The sequence below is a fragment of the Cynara cardunculus genome (assembly GCF_001531365.2).
Source record: "Cynara cardunculus var. scolymus isolate 2C chromosome LG 2, CcrdV1, whole genome shotgun sequence".
In the NCBI taxonomy this organism is placed as follows: Eukaryota; Viridiplantae; Streptophyta; class Magnoliopsida; order Asterales; family Asteraceae; genus Cynara; species Cynara cardunculus.
In genome coordinates, this window is record NC_037529.1 from 54,273,364 (window position 1) to 54,291,205 (window position 17,842).

Below are 17,842 nucleotides of genomic sequence, written 5' to 3' on the forward strand. Positions count from 1 at the left end.
TTGGCTCGATTTTTGAATATCGAAAAGCACTGTGAGTTTATGGGGCTACTTAACTTGCTATTTGCTAGACATATGTTATCTATTTGCTACTTGCTTTCACACTCATCCATGTTATGTCTCCTTATAAATTTCAAGTGATTATTGGCTATTGCACTCCGTCCTTCCATACATGCTACTCGGTGGTTACTTTTTTCACCCGGGGAGGCATGCTTAAGCCCATATCAGCTGAGATTACTCGGTTATGATGCGTATTTGACCGTGTTAGAGTCCGGTCATTTTCTCTCCTGTCCGGGATAGCTCGGGTGGGAAGATCATTCCACTGGCCGGGATAACTCATGTGGTATGATATCTATGATATATATTGTTGTTCTTGCCACGACCGGGATAACTCGGTGGTAGTACATATCAATTATTGACTTTCAGACAGTCTATTTGTTGCATAATTTGATATTCAGATGTATGATTCTCGAATGATGATTACTTATTACATGATTTACATCATTCATGATCATTGACTTCCATGGATTACATTTGTGAAGCTTTRGTAGTTAGTAGTTCCCGTTTACTCACTTAGCATTATGTGTTTACCCTTTTAGTTGTTCACATTTTTACAGGCCGTGTAGATAAGGCAAAGAACAAGCTCGAGTAGATTGAGATCTTTGCTTTTGGTGCTTCCAGTAGCACGACTCTTTTGGTATTATATAGTTAGTCGAATACAACTATGGATTGTAAATTATTAGTTGTCTTTTGGTTGTAATTACAAGTATCTAGATAACGGGTAGCTAATGTCCTCTGTGTTGTATATAGTTTAAGCTTTATGCAAATATATTAAGTTTATTTTGTCCGTTTTAGGATATTTTGGAAAACTGGTGCTTATGGAAACGTCCTGTAAACCAAGCGGATATTTCGAATTAGAAACTCGTAAATATTATATCCCGTTTGCTTTCTAAAGGTTTAAAAATGTAACTTTTGTGGTTTGTTTATCATTTATAGAAATGAGGTATTACGAACCTTTTATCATTTACGTAATCTGGGTCTTTCACCGAACTTCCTCCCAGTTTTCTTCCCTCCTTCACAACACTCCCCTATGTCCATATACCCAACAAGACGGGCGGTGGTGTTTGGCCCACATACTTCTCGGTCATTGCCTACTCGTACTTATCATACGATATGTGATTAGAAAACATGGTTAGTTTTCTTTTTTAAATTTCAAGACCATAACCACTGTAAATTAAACAAATCGATTCATGTGCAACCTGTTTTTAACAATTAACATAACAAATGTCAATCACAATGCAACCAATCAACTAAACAATATATAAGTGTTCCAATGTTTCATTCGGGCTAGCAAACTAAACAAAAAGTAATTACTTACCAAAAGATGTGCAACCTTCTAAGGTAACAAACTCTCTACTCCTCAACCACCGATGCATCCCCTACGCTCTATTGAAGAATGATTCAAAGTCCTTTGGATTGCTAGTCCTTTGGTTTGCTAGCCTTTTGGTTTGCTAGTCTTTTGGCTTGTATTTTTTTAATGCTATCTTCCTTTGTAACCTCTATATATAGAGAGCTCTTCTTTTCAATAATAGTGTGTTTTTTCATAGCATATTCTTGTTCTCCTCTTTTATTCCAACATTTTGGTATCAGAGCTTAGGTTGCAATCCTAGCCTCATTCTTTTATGAGTCAAATGGCACTAAACAATAGTACCGTAAGCGTGTCTCAACCCAAATTCCTATCTTCATGGGTGAATCCTACAAGTTCTAGAGCATCAAGATGAAAACTTTGTTCAGATCACAAGATCTGTGGGAATTTGTCGAAAATGGTTTTGCAGAAGGAAGTGATGATGAAGCTCGACAAAGAGAAAATCAAAAGAAGGATGCAAAGGCACTGTTCTTTATTCAACAAGCAGTCGACAAGTCGATCTTTTCCAGAATTCCTGCTGCCACAACATCGAAGGAAGCATGGAATATTTTGAAGATGGAGTATCAAGGGTCCGCTAAAGTAATCACCATCAAACTTCAATCATTGAGACGACAGTTTGAAATGATGAACATGAAAACCAATGAGACTGTTCAAGAATTTCTTGCCCAAGCTTCTTTAATTGTATCCCAAATGCGAACCTATGACGACAATGTTAATGACGAAATTGTGGTTGCAAAGATCTTAAGAAGTCTGCCCCCAAAGTTCAATCATGTGGTGGCTGCCATAGAAGAATCGAAGGATCTCACAACCTTTTCATTTGATGAATTGATGGGATCGCTACAAGCACATGAAGCAAGAATCAACCGGACGCAAATGCGGGAAGAGGAACATGCGTTTCAAATTCAGGGGGAGCAAAATAGATTTGTGAATAATCGAGGAAGGGGCCGAGCCATGATTCGAGGACGTGGTCGTGGTAGAGCATGTGGCAACTTAGTGTTATGCAATTACTGCAAAAGAGTCGGGCATAGTGAAGAAGATTGTTGGACAAAGCAGCATCCAGTATGCAACCATTGCAAAAAGAACGGACACAAGGAAGAAGATTGTTGGTTAAAACAAGATCAAGAAAAGTATGTCGAAGAACAACAAGAAGATGATAATTTTCTTTTCATGGCGATCGGTGCAGAAAAGAATGATTCAAACGAGATCTGGTTCGTGGACAGTGGGTGTTCGCATCACATGACCGGCAATAAAACAATGTTCAAAGATCTTGATGAAACCTTCAAATCGCAAGTTCGACTTGGTGATAACAAACAACTGCTAATTGAAGGCCAAGGTACCACTGAAATCCCTATAGGAAGCGGAAATTTTTTAATTAAAAATGTTTGTTATGCTCCAAATCTAGCCCACAATCTGCTGAGTGTGGGACAATTGATGGAAACTGGTCATTCCGTATTATTCGATGAAGGAAAGTGTGTAGTAACACACAAAGACACGGGTAAAATTGTTGCTTGTGCTAACATGTCAACAAATCGTATGTTCCTGCTTGTTTTTTCTAATCAAACAGAAGTAGCTTTTATAAGCAAAACAACCTTAGAAAGTAATCTATGGCACCATCGATATGGTCATCTTCATATTAAGGGATTACAACTTCTGTCCAACAAACAAATGGTACATGGGCTACCTGCTATTCAAGAATCAAATCATGTATGTGAGGGTTGTGTCTTTGGCAAACAAATAAGAAAATCTTTTCCAAAAGGCCAAGCAAGAAGAGCAACAAGGAAATTGGAAATAATCTGTGCAGATATATGCGGTCTGATGAAGACGCAATCCTTCTCGGGGAATAAGTACTTTCTGTTGTTCATAGACGATTTCACTCGAATGAATTGGGTGTATTTTATTAAAGCAAAGTCAGAAGCCTTCGACTGCTTTAGGAAATTCGAAGCGTTAGTTGAGAAGCAAAGTAATGAAGTAATAAAAACTTTAAGAACAGATCGAGGTGGGGAGTTTATGTCACAAGAGTTCATTGCATTTTGTGAAATAGAAGGAATTAAAAGAGAGCTCATAGCACCGTATACACCGGAACAAAATGGGATTACAGAGCGTAAAAATAGAACCGTAGTTGAAATGGCACGCTCAATGTTGAAGAGTATAAGGCTTCCTGATAACTTTTGGGCTGAAGCTGTTGCAACGACAATATATCTTCTCAACATTTCACCTGCAAAAGCTGTCTGGAACAGCAGAACATACGAAGCTTGGTATGAAACTAAACCCTCTGTAAATCATTTGCGCATATTTGGCTATGTGTGCTATGCATTGATCACTACTAACAGACACAAGATGAGTGAAAAATCCAAGAAATATATTTTTGTTGGGTATTGCTCAAATTCAAAAGCATACAGGTTGTTCGATCCAGAACACGAGAAGATTGTTGTTAGTTGTGATGTCATCTTTGATAAATACAATATGGATGATGTCTTCTCAAATCCAACATTTCAAAGTTTGATTCAGGAGTCATTGGGCAGCTCGAAAAAGAATCAGATGATCAACCAAGTGTTCCATACATGGTTCCATCATCACCTTTAGATCAGTCTTCATCCGAGCCCACTTCGGATGGATCATCACCGGAATCAACTCCGCCACGTAAATACAGGACCTTGGAAGACATATATTCTAGCACCATCACACTATTTGCAGGTGATCCAGTGTCCGTTGAATCTGCACTTCAAGATCAAAACTGGAAGGAAGCCATGGAAGAAGAAATCAAGGCAATCGAAAAGAATCAGACGTGGAATTTGGTTGATCTTCCAACTGGAAAATATCCAATTAGTCTCAAATGGGTATTTAAAACCAAATTTAATGCAGATGGAAGTGTTCAAAAACACAAGGCAAGACTGGTAGCTTGTGGGTTCAAGAAAGTACGAGGTGTAGATTTTTACGAGACGTTCTCTCCTGTTGCAAGAATTGAGACTATACGATTAGTCCTTGCCTTTGCTGCCCAACAACAATGGAAAGTATACCAGTTCGACGTCAAATCAGCCTTCTTGAATGGAGATCTAAAAGAAGAGGTTTTTGTGCAACAACCAGAAGGATTCATTATTTCAGGGGAAGAACACAAAGTATACAAGCTCAGGAAGGCGTTGAACGGGCTCAAGCAAGCACCGCGAGCCTGGTACAACAAAATTGACAGTTTCTTTTGCTCAAATGGGTTCAAGAGGAGTGAGAATGAACCCACTATGTACTTCAAGAAACAAGGTATTGAAGACATAGTTTTAGTCAGCCTTTATGTTGATGACATGATTTACACTGGTTCATCATCAAAGATGATTCAACAATTCAGATTAGATATGATGAAAACATTTGAGATGACGGATCTTCGTGAATTGCACTACTTTCTTGGCGTCGAGATCAAGCAAACGAAGAAAGGGATCTTCTTGTCACAGAGAAAATATGCAACAGATATGTTGAAAGATTTCAACATGGAAAACATTGAATCTGCAACAACTCCTATGAATACAAACGAGAAGTTGGTAACTACAAATGGTACAGGTGCGACGGATGCAAGAAGATACAGAAGCATTGTGGGTCGATTGATGTATCTCATACAGACGAGGCCGGATCTGAGTTTTGTAGTTGGGTTAGTCTTAAGGTTCATGCATTATCCAACTATGCAACATTACGGTGCTGTTAAAAGAATACTACGTTATGTTTCTGGAACCAAAGAATATGGAATTTGGTATTTAAAGACTAAAGAATTCAAGCTAAAAGGCTACATCGATAGCGATTGGGCAGGTTCGCATGAAGACAGAAGAAGCACATATGGGAATTGTTTCAGTCTTGGTTCCACGCCAATATCATGGACCTCGAAGAAACAAACATATGTAGCTTTATCAACGAACGAGGCAGAGTACATAGCAGCTGCCATTACAGCATGTCAAGCAGTCTGGTTGCGAAGATTGATGAGTGACCTAAATCAAGAACAAAGTGAAGCTACAGTGATATACTGTGATAGTCAATCGGCAGTTGCAATGACCAAAAATACAGTTATGCATGGAAGAACCAAACACATGGAGATAAAGTATCATTTCATAAGGGATTTAGTTGAAGCAGAAACCATAAAGCTCGAGTTGTGCAGGAGTGAAAATCAACTAGCTGATATTTTTACAAAGGCTCTTCCTCAAGCTAGTTTTGAAAGCCTTCGAACAAAGCTTGGTGTTTGCAACTTTGAATCAAGGGGGAGTATTGAAGAATGATTCAAAGTCCTTTAGGTTGCTAGTCCTTTGGTTTCCTAGCCTTTTGGTTTGCTAGCCTTTTGGATTACTAGTCTTTTGGTTTGCTAGCCTTTTGGATTACTAGTCTTTTGGTTTGCTAGTCTTTTGGCTTGTCTTTTTTTAATGCTATCTTCCTTTGTAAGCTCTATATATAGAGAGCTCTTCTTTTCAATAATAGTGTGGTTTTTCATAGCATATTCTTGTTCTCCTCTTTTATTCCAACACGCTCGACCTTTTTGTCTTATGGGTCATCTCAAACACCTCACTAGTGGTCGACCAACGACTATTCTGTTCTTACTACAAAAGTCAATATAGTTGCTAATTAGTCACTAATAAAATAAAATAAGTTATAAAATATAATTATATGCGGATAAGGAGCCGTTAGTAATACCACTCGATCGTGCTCGGTGTTTAGATTTTGCTTACCACCTCTCAACTTTGACTTTCTCGCATCTATATTCCATTTCTAGTCAAAAGAAAAAATGAATATAAGAGAAAAATAGAAAAGTGCACATAGAAGTTAATGCAATAGTTTTGCATATCGTGTGATCAACTGACACTAAAAGTCCCTGTGAATCCATGACGAGCCAAAGGGATTAGGACCTCGAAATTGGACTAGAGTAACAAGAGTAAGTGATTGAGTTCCATAGTTCCTCATATAAAATTATCGATGCTAGAGATATATGTCAAACACCATATACTATTCAAAAGGCCTTCCTATTGGCCTCTCGTCGGGCATCCCGCATCATGTCTAGATACCGCCTCCTCAATCAACATGGCCTCCCCTGGTGCATGGATAGGTCGTGAGATCCCATGTATCCATCAACTACACAAACATCAATCGTTAAATTAAAGATATAACTTAATAATTTATAAATTCAAATATCGTAAATAAAAACTTAAAAATGTTGCCACAAACACTGTAGAGAATCGGTATCAATGTCTTTCCACAATGCCCAAAAAACTCTGAATATGCCCTTCAATAGGGTAATGGTTTGCCATCCAATCGTCCAATGGACATGCATGACTTTTGGGTGGATTTTGGGCATGATCTAAATTTTGAGATTTTTTTTTCCAAATTGAACTTTTTATGTGATTCAATGGAATATTTGGCGTACGTGAGTTAATAAGGGATCATAGCATAAGTTTTAAGATACCTTATTGAAATAATTGTATGTAGGGGTGCTTAAAAACCCGACCAATCCAACCCAACCCAAAACGAAATAACTCAACCTGAAGCAACCCAATGTCTAATCAAGTTGATATTAAGTTGTTATTATTTGAACCTAACCCAACTGAACTCGATGAACCCGATATCATTTTATTTCTTGGATTAAATATTATCATTAAATTTATATTAATATATACATTAGACAATTACATTATCACATATGCTCTTCATATACACATTTTTCAATCTATTCACATCTCTATATAACTCATTCGTATATATGTTCACGAACTGTGAATATACATATTCAAGGTTAGAGAATATTTTAATGTACCAAAGTATCAACCCGACCAACCCGTACGGGTTGGGTTGGGTTGCACTTTGGTTTGGGTTGCGTTAAGATTTTTTAAACTGCAAGCATTGGATTGAGTTGTTCAAATGTTTTCAACCCGATCAACCTAACCCATGAGCACCCCTAATTGTATGCATGCATCGGTATACTCTCGTATGTTTTGGCATAGTTTTCACTTTTGCTAATTTTTAAACTACATTCACCTTGCGAGTTGCAAGATCTTGAGCCATAGACTGCATATCTAGATTAGTCTGAAAATCCATTTCTTGCATGTTAGGTCATCTCTAGTTGTGCGCTTCTAAAACTTGTCTTTGCTATCCTTAAGATCACATTGTTAGATGCATGCTAATGAACATGAGAAATCTATTCGTTCCTTTACCACTTTTGCCATATAGCCGACCCACTTGTCTTAAGAACTATGATCCATTTCCCATTCTCTTATTAGCCACATAATGAACCACGACCAACACATTACCACCCAACCATAGGACCAATTGAGTTACTTTCAATCATTTTGCGTTATAGTTACGGGATCATAATGCTTGCTGAAAGGAAGAAGGAAAAGAATATATCTACATATATGAAGGACAACCATTAGATTTCATTGATGTCTTTGTTTGGTATTTTGTATTTTGATTTTTAGTACAATTACTTAAATCATATTAATTCTAGCATTGTGTTTATTCAGGGTTTGATTTAATGTTTATGGGAGATATGTTTTGATCAAATTTCAATCGAATTTCTGTTTGTGCAATCTTTGGCTTGATGATTATCATTGTTTCAATTATTACTTGAATTGGCCATTCATGTGATTGTTGAAACAATATTTTGCAACTCGATTTTTCGAATACTTAATTGTGCGGGATTTCGATCTAGGTGGCAAACTAACTTGTTTGATTTCGATGACGTTCTCAAAACTATGTTATGAGATTCTATGATCCAATTAAAATAAGCCGACTTATATATGTATTTACTTATTGGAGAACATATTATATTTCATTGTTAATGCTAATATCAAATAGGGGCAAAGAGCTTGTTGAAATCCATTTGTTGATTATGAGTTAATTGAAGAATTAGATTTGATTATTGAATATGTACAAAGAAATGGGTCAATAGAGCTTGTTAATAACCCCACTCGATTTGGAAATTGATTCTAAAATATTGCACCTTAACTATCGATGATCATTGACAAAGAGACTTGGGAAGAAAAAAATCGGATGAATGTAAACAAGATATGGACGTCCAAAAATAGATAGAAGCGCAAAGAGACATAGGAAGCAAGCTCAGCTTTCGAAGAAGCAAGGCAAGGGCATAGTGATGGGTGATCACTGATCTAGCATGATATCGACCTGTCTAGCGATTCGTAGGATAAAAAAGAACCACCCAAATGAGAAACTCTTATAGAAGAAGAGAAATCGGTATCAAGACCGCCAAACAAAAAAGTCCTAGTTTCCGCTAAAATTAACTAAAATTGCAATAGTGGAACGTAGAGTTGATTTGTATCGGACTCATACAAAAATTCTTGCTAAATGTAATAAGCTAAATATGGTCAAATAGGGCGATAAAAAAGAATAATACAAAAGGGGTTTTGATTTGGAGATTAACAATAATCATGTACTTGAAAGCAAACTGTATAAATTCAAAGTAGAAAGGTTCCAACATTGCATTATAAAAGAAAATCGCTACATGGGTTGAAATTATCAAACACTTAAATTACTTCATTAAACCAGTTCTAGCCATTAACAAGCTATAATGACCAATTTAATCATACATAGCATTTAATCAAAGCAAGTTATAGAATTTAACCAAAGCGAGCTCTTCGGTTGAACGTTAACATACAACTGGATTTAAACAAGCTCTTAAATCGTAAATAAGGTTAACATGGAGTTCTAATGAACCTGATTTTGATTAAATTAACAGAAAATCTCAGTTAACCATTTCAATCGTTTTGCTTAATCCCATAACATAGAATATGCATCTACAACAAAATTTTAGGGTTAATAAATTATAGACCTTTTATAAAAAATTTGGGAAAAAAAAAATATACTATATACTTATTATATACTTAGGTCTAATATTGTGTTTTGAATCGTCCTCTAAGGAGAGTAACGAGTAGGACTTAAATTCATATAATTGTTAATCTTGCTACATCTGGTAATCCCCTCGCATTGCTCACGTTGGTCTATTATGCGCTTTCCTAGGAGCGCATCTCCATCTACTTGTGAACAAAAAGGACCCATTTTGTGATTTCTTCTCCACCCAGCTCTAACAAACTGGTTTTTCTTTCTCATAGAATTAGGAAATGTACTACAACCCGATGTTGGAAACTTAAGAAATCAACCACACATGACTAATTATCAACCAAACAAAAATAGTTTGAACAACACTGAAATCAACACGTGGAAATGTAAGTAAATCTTATGTCAAGCTTCCAAAATCATCCTTTCCTTGCACTTCGTTGTTTCAGATGTTTCAATCACCCTAAAAACGGGGTTTATTCAAATGGAGTGAGGTCTTGGAATCTGGGCGCATAGGTGAAATACACGACCTGCCATATGACGTCAAGTCACACTGCTAGTCACCCGCATTTTATGAGGTTGGCCTCATCCCCACTTCGCGTTTAGATCACATGCTTCATATGGAGAGGCCTACGACTCTCACACAACCCTTCACTTAGGTGGCTTGAATGGTAACGTGGCTCTTGCAAATTACAAGCAACTTGTAAGTCACGACTTCTATCGTGCCACATGTATAGGTACAGAGCATCCTACGACTTGTATGTACCCTACAAGATGCTTCTACTCTTGTGCACTCATAGTACCTCGTTAACACCTTTGAAAACCAAAAGATACGTTTTATTGTGACCTTTTGTAAGCAAAACCATCGTAAAAAAATAAAGTAATTGACATAAAAACCACTCTAAATAAGCATATATCAATAACTCCCACACTTCGATCAACTCACCATTCTCCATAATGACTATGTATAGTCATTAACAATCAGAATGAATTCAGTAAGGATCTTCGACAACCATGGCCATTTGTGAGTTCAAGTTGAACCACAAATCGCAAAGTAGAATGTTTGCATGTTGTTGATTGACACAAAAAGTTAGGTCCATATGCCCAAGTAACCATCCATAATGGACTAAAATAGTGTAGGGGGTTAGTACACTATTTGAACACTTCTTTTTGGAAGATTAAAAAAATTATATGTATATTGAAATCCTCAAGTAAATGCATTACTAATCCGGTTGCGCGAAAACAAACATAGAATCTAAAGCCTATGACAATGAAGGATTACAATTGAGAAAGAAATAAAACTATCAAAATTGCTCAATCAAATTCGATCAAAGTGTTTCTCTGAAAATAATGGTATTATGTGCTTCAATGGTGTTCATTACAAACATGTATAATCGAAGCCAAATTTGCTTTCGATGTGTTTCTCAATTCGTTGTTGATTACTGCTTGGAGAGGAGTTCTTCACTAGTATTTATACCGAATTTTGGAAGGAATTGATTTTGTTGAACGTGCCTTGACATGGACCAATCAAATATTCGCCTTTTGAAGTTTTCACTTCAAGGTAGCCTTCTGAAAAAATTCCTTGATCGTGAACTCTTCAAAAGTTTATATCAATTCTTAGTAGTATGCTTCATTGCACACTTCATGAGACAACTTGATATCTTCATCTTGAAATATTCAGATTGATAGATAGATTACTTAGAAACATCTTGAATCTCGATCATTTTATGATCACTGTTCTTCTTCGGAACCCTTCTTCAAAAACCGTAGAATATCTTCTCTCTTTTCTTCATAAGGAAAATTGGTTTTCTGAACATGCTTTAGAAAGCATTAAACCAATAAATCTTCTAAGTCTAAAGATGGTTTATCAACCATAAATTTAATCAACTATGGTACTTAACAAAATCCCCGTAATTGATGAAGACAAAACCCTTATAAAAGTACAATACTTAGAAATTACACTACAAATTCATAACTAAAAACTTAGAAAGATACAACTAATAAAGGCTTGACCCTTCAATTGTTTTGGGTTTCTTCAAGAAGAAAGAGGTTCTTTATTTTTTTTCATAAGGATAGAACAATACTTTACATGAAAAGTAGATAGTACAACCATAGAAATGCATGACCTGTTTTATCTTTCTCTAGGTTCTTTCGAAACTTAAATATGGATTCTTGGATTCAGAAAAGATGATACAAAAGAATACATAATAAGATTTACAAATGAGATCTTGTACTAAATATTCGGTAATTCTTCCGGTAAGTTCCGTCTTTCTGAACATATTTCTAATAACCTTCTTTTGAGTATTTTTTTACCATTGAAAATACGTCCGTTTACAATTAAGAAAGAACCCCTCTTGTTTCAAGTATTTTTTTGATATGACGTATTCTTTCACAAAGCTTCTATCAATCATGATTTGATGTCAACATTGATGGGAAGCTTATATATGGAAAGAAGATCTCGGCAATGACCATTCCCCAAAGGTACACTCGGAAAAATATGGACTTATACATTCGTTGTATCTCTCGAGCTAAATGTCATAATATTGAATACAAAAGACAAAACAAGAATATTCCTTATGCCCTAGTTCAAATTTCTCTTGTGAGCTCCTCATCGCAGGCATACATAGTAAAGTAGATAGAAAGAATAGGTAAGGAGATCTTCAGTTGATGTATTTATCGGCCTAATACCTTGAAAATTACTAGCCTTACATAAGTTGCATACTAAGTTGTATTTGTGTTTCTCTGGTAAAACAACTAAATCAAAAAAAGAAGGGAAGACAAAGGGGCCATACTACCGAGGCTGCGACCCAAACTCACAACTAGGGTTGTGTATTTCTATGTCCCCAATACGCCCTCACAATCGATTCAAATATGTCGGCTCTTACATGGATATTTCATTGTTTGCTTGTATGTCGCTATCACACGATTGTTAGCTTCAAATTTCTACAATCAAGAACACCCCAAAAGAACTCTATTTTTATGGTTTACTTGAGGTTAAAAGGATAAACCTCAACTATGGTTATTTTCAATTTTGTTCATGGAAGAAAAGTCGAGAAACAGTGAAGCATACGACTATGGCCGCGACCTAGGTCGCACCATAAGTCACATAATAGTATGTTCATTTTCCCACGGGTGCCCACACAACTATAAAAAGAGAAGGATTAGAAGATTAGGGGAACAATCTAACCTCTCCTCCCTCCTCCCAATAAATACAAAACTCACACCAAAGAACCTTCAGCGAAAGTCGAAGACTAAAACTGAAGATTAGAGACTGGCGAGTTCATGATCTGAAGCGGTATTCAGTGATTACGACCTGGTCTAAACATGTGTGAAGACTGCCCAAGCTTCAACGAATGCTGAAGAGACTTTCAGGTTATTCCAGCATTCAACGATCAAAAGAAGCTTGTTGAGCATGATTGTTTTTGTCTTGTCCTTACACACACAAAAGACAAACCCATACCCTTTCTAAAGCATAGTACGTTACGGAGCCGATTAGATGACTCTACTACCCACCAACTCCATGAATGGATGTTTGCTCATGAATAGACTTTTGTACTATTCAATGTAGTAAACGACAAGTCTTTCTCTAAAGGCTTGACGCATGTTCAAACCTTACTCAATTGCATTAAATATGCATTTAATGCTGTTAGCATCAAATTGATCCTAATAATGATCTCAAAAAGTTTTATTAAGCAATCAGGGCTAAGAATGGAACATCTGAAGATGTTGTGCCAAAACGTCTAAGTCTGGAAGAAGACCAGCCGCTGTGCTAAATCGACCAAGTATTGACGACCAGAACCTCTATAAGAAGAACCAGAGCCTCTGTGAAGACACCAGAACCAGAGCCTCTGTAAGAGACACCAGAGCCTCTGTGAAGAGGACCAGAGCCTCTGGTTGTNTATAACAAGTGGTATCAGAGCCAAATCGATTAACTTCTATCGATACGATCTTTCTGGCAGTAGATTCAATTTTCTTGAAAAATACTCTCATGAACTGCTTCCTGTTTGACTGCAGTTTGGTCCCAAAAACTCTGATTTCATCATATGTTTAAATGTTTTAATCAAATTCCTTTTAAGGGATTTGTTCTTGGATGAATTCGAACCTATTTTGATCTTAAATCTTTTGGTTAATAGAGTTTCTTGGAGTCAGTCGACTTATTGAACCTTGATTTTGTCAAATCTACGCGTAGGCGTTTTAGCAAGAGTTCATGGTACTCACAGCCTGAGGCAATTGGCGTTTTATTTGCCAAACATATATTTATCGCCAATATCTTGAGTATTCTTTCATCTTCTCTCTTTTTGTGGATTTGAATCTATTACAGCTTAATTTTTTTTTGCCTGTAATCACCAATCCTACATGTTTATGGCAATTTCCTTCATGTTTTGCCCGTAACAGCATTTCTGTCAATTTTCTTTGAATTGACCTGCTGTTTCTTGAAGTCATAAAGTTTAAATGTTAATTCTTCTCTCCGCTTTTCAATATCAATGGTGTTTGCTTTGGTTATTCAAGTTATCTTCAATTGAATCAAGCTCTAAAGTTGAATTCCTAATCAACTTGCGGTTCAATGAAAGTTTCTTTGTCATAAGACTGTTTGCACTGTTTTGTCAAGTAATTCACACATTTATCTATCCCTTTTTGGATGAATTTGCTACTTTTGGGGTGAGTGGCTATTTTGTGCTTCAAAGAATGTGCTGGATTGTGGGCAGATTAAAGCTGCATCTTGTGCAATCAGTGGTGCTGCATTCACATTGAATCTGATTTGATTTAAGAGTTGAAAATGAAGAACAAAGAGCTACATTCAGGGGGGAGCTTGAAAATTCCATCCAGACCAAGCACTCTAAGCTTTAATCAAGAAAGCAGAGGGGAGAAGACCTGAAGACTTCATGAAGATGCTTGCTTCATAAAACTTTGGGGGGAGATTGTTAGCATCAAATTGATCCTAATAATTATCTCAAAAAGTTTTATTAAGGAATCAGGGCTAAGAATGGAACATCTAAAGATGCTGTTGTGCCAAAACGTCTAAGTCTGGAAGAAGACCAGCCGCTGTACTAAATCGACCAAGTATGGACGACCAGAGCCTCTGTAAGAAGAACCAGAGCCTCTATGAAGACACCAGAACCAGAGCCTCTGTAAAAGACACCAGAGCCTCTGGTTGTATTGACCAGAGCCTCTGGAGGTGAAGAGGACCAGAGCCTCTGGTTGTATTGACAAGAGCCTCTGTAGTCTGTCTATCCTCTGGTCCTTCAAGACGACTATCTTCAGAATCCTATTCTAGATAAGGCTAATCCTATTTTGGATAAGGCTAATCCTATTCAGATTATCATGAATTACTGCCTATATAAGTAGTGTTTCAGGTAGAGAAAAAATGTACGAGAGCATTTTTAGAGAATTCTTTGTAAAACATAGATTTAGATTCATCATATGAGAGTCGATTAGGGTTCTTGAGAGTTTGTAATTTTCATTCAATAAAGAAAGCGCCGTCGATTTCTATTTCATCTTCTCCTTCTACAAATTTCTCTTGAATTTCTTTATTATATTGTTCTACTGTCAGATCTGGGATATAACAAATGCAATGGGTATTATTTGTGTTCTATCTCCATGCAGAGATGCACTCTTACTTTTGAACCCTAACTTATGTTCATACGTGAAAGAACACACATCTAAGAACACAATACGCTTATCTTCAAAAGCAAGTTAGAATCCCTTTTAAGTATTCTAAATAGTTCTTACCCAGAAAGAACTTACGTTCTTCTAAGTCTTAAACAGTAAATCATTTCTCTTTGCTAAGAATTTGTGTGTAACTTAGATTGTTTAGATAGGTTATCTTTATCTTATCTTTCCGCAAACAATCTTGTAAAATTTGTATTGATTCTTATTTATCAATATACATTTTAAATTTGAAAAGTTTATTGTGTTTGTATCATCTCTCCCTTCTACAAATTGTTATACACATCTTATAGACCCTAACGGGATCAAAAAGTGGTATCAGAGCAATGTATTTTCTATTCTTGTTGTTTAGTTGTTTTTCTGCATTATATTATCTTTTTCTCTAGATAATCTTACTGCTTTCTAATGACTTTACAAAACACAAACACACACTTTCATGACAATGGCTCTCTTTCCAAACCACCCCATTTTATCCGAGACAACTTTAGTCTAAGAAAAAAAATCGGATGTCCCTCTTTCTAGAAGGTGTGGATCCTGAAATTCCACACTACATAGAAAATGGACCATATATTCCATATGTTATTTCTCCGGCTGTTCCTGAAACAGCTACGACTGCCGCGATTACTGCACGACATATTCCAAAGCTCCCTCATCAATGGAGCGATGAAGACAATAAGAAGAGAGCTATAGACACTCGTGCTAGGTCTATAATAGCTATGTCACTTCCTGATGAGGTTTATCATTCTGTTATGAAACTTAGAACCTCGAAAGCCATGTGGGACACTTTATGTGTTCAATATGAAGGAACTCTCAGGTTCAAGAATCGAGGAAGATTAATTTAGTAAGACAATATGAAAGCTTTATATGTAGAAAGACCGAAACATTGTCTGAAGTACATCAACGTTTTAATAGTCTTCTTATAGATTTAAGGACTGTAGGCAGAGAATATACCAATTCTGAAACTTTAACTAAGTTTTTGGAATGTTTGCCTGAGTCTTGGGATACTTATGCCATGTATCTCAATATATCCGAAGACATGTCCTCTCTCTCTCTCTCAGCACTCTTTATGGATACTACTCAATCATGAGCAGTCTCGACAGCTGAAAATGAATCTAATCAAGGATTCTAGAGAAATGAAGAGCTCTCCGTTAGCTCTAACTTTAAGGATTTATCAGAATCTGATCCTGCAAATTTTGAGGAATCATTGGAACTATTAACTAAATCTTTTAAGAGATTTGCCAAGAAAAGTAACTTCCACAGATTTCCTTCGCTGACCATCAAGGAAACGCCAAAGTCTGATAACATAGACAAAATCCATTTTATGATCACTGCTCTTCTTCGGAACCCTTCTTCAAAAACCGTAGAATATCTTCTTCTTTTTTCTTCATTAGGCAAAATGGTTTTCTGAACAGTCTTTATATAGCATTAAACCATTAAATCTCCTAAGTCTAAAGATTGTTTGTCAACCATAAATTTAATCAACTATGGTAGTTAACAAAATCCCTGTAATTGATGAAGACAAAACCCTTATAAAAGTATAATACTTAGAAATTACAATACAAATTCACAACTGAAAACATAGGAAGATACAACTAATAAAGGCTTGACCATTCAACTGTTTTGGGTTTCTTCAAGAAGAAAGAGGTTCTTTATTTTTTCATAAGGATAGATCAATTTAAAAATTTAGATAGTACAGACATAGAAATGCATGACCCATTTTATCTTTCTCTAGGTTCTTTTCAATCTTAAACATGGATTCTTCGATTCAGAAAAGATGATACAAAAGAATACATAATAAAATTTACAAATGAAATCTTGTACTAAATATTCGGTAATTCTTCCGGTAAGTTCCGTCTTTCTGAACATATTTCTAAGAACCTTCTTTACAGTATTTTATTTACCACTGAAAGTACATCCATTTACAATTAAGAAAGAACCCCTCTTGTTTAAGGTATTTTTTATATGACATATTCTTTCACAAAGCTTCTATGGATCATGATTTGGTGTCAACATTGATGGGAAGCTTATATATGGAAAGAAGATCTCGGCAATGACCATTCCCCGAAGGTACACTCGAGAAAATATGGACTTATACATTTGTTGCATCTCTCGAGCAAAATGTCATAACATTGAAGGCAAAAGACAAAACAAGAATATTCCTTATGCCCTTGTTCATATTTCTTCTATGAGCTCCTCATCGCAGTCATACATAGCAAAGTAGATACAAAGAATAGGCTAAGGAGATCTTCGGTTGATGTATTTATTGGTCGAATACCGATCAGATAAAGCTCGTTGAGCAAGATTGCTTTTGTCTTGTCCTTCCACACATAAAGAACAAACCATACCCTTTCTAGAGTATAGTACGAAACAAAGCCGATTTGACTCTACTACCCATCAACTCCATGAAAGGATGCATGCTCATGAATAGTCTTTTGTACTATTCATTGTAGCATAGGAAAAGTCTTTCTCTAAAGGCTTGACATGTGTTCAAACCCTACTACATTGCATTAAATGTGCATTTAATACAATGGGCAGAGATACTCTTACTCTAACCATAATTCTTACGTGCATAGGAAAAGAACACACACATCTAAGAACACAATACGCTTATCTTCAAAGAAAGTTAGAATCCCTTTTCAAGTATTCTAAATAGTTCTTACCCAGAAAGAACTTGCTTTCTTCTTAATCTTAAACAACAAATCATTTCTCTTTGCTAAGAACTTGTGTGTACCTTAGATTGTTTAGATAGGTTCTTTACCTTATCTTATTCCCCAAACCATCTTGTAAAATCTGTATTGATCCTTATTTATCAATATATATTTTAAATTTGAAAAGTTTACTGTGTTTATATTCACCCCCCCTTCTACAAACTCTTTCTAAATATCTTGTAGACCCTAACGGGACCAACAAGTGGTATCAGAGCAGTGTTTTTTTTCTTGTTGT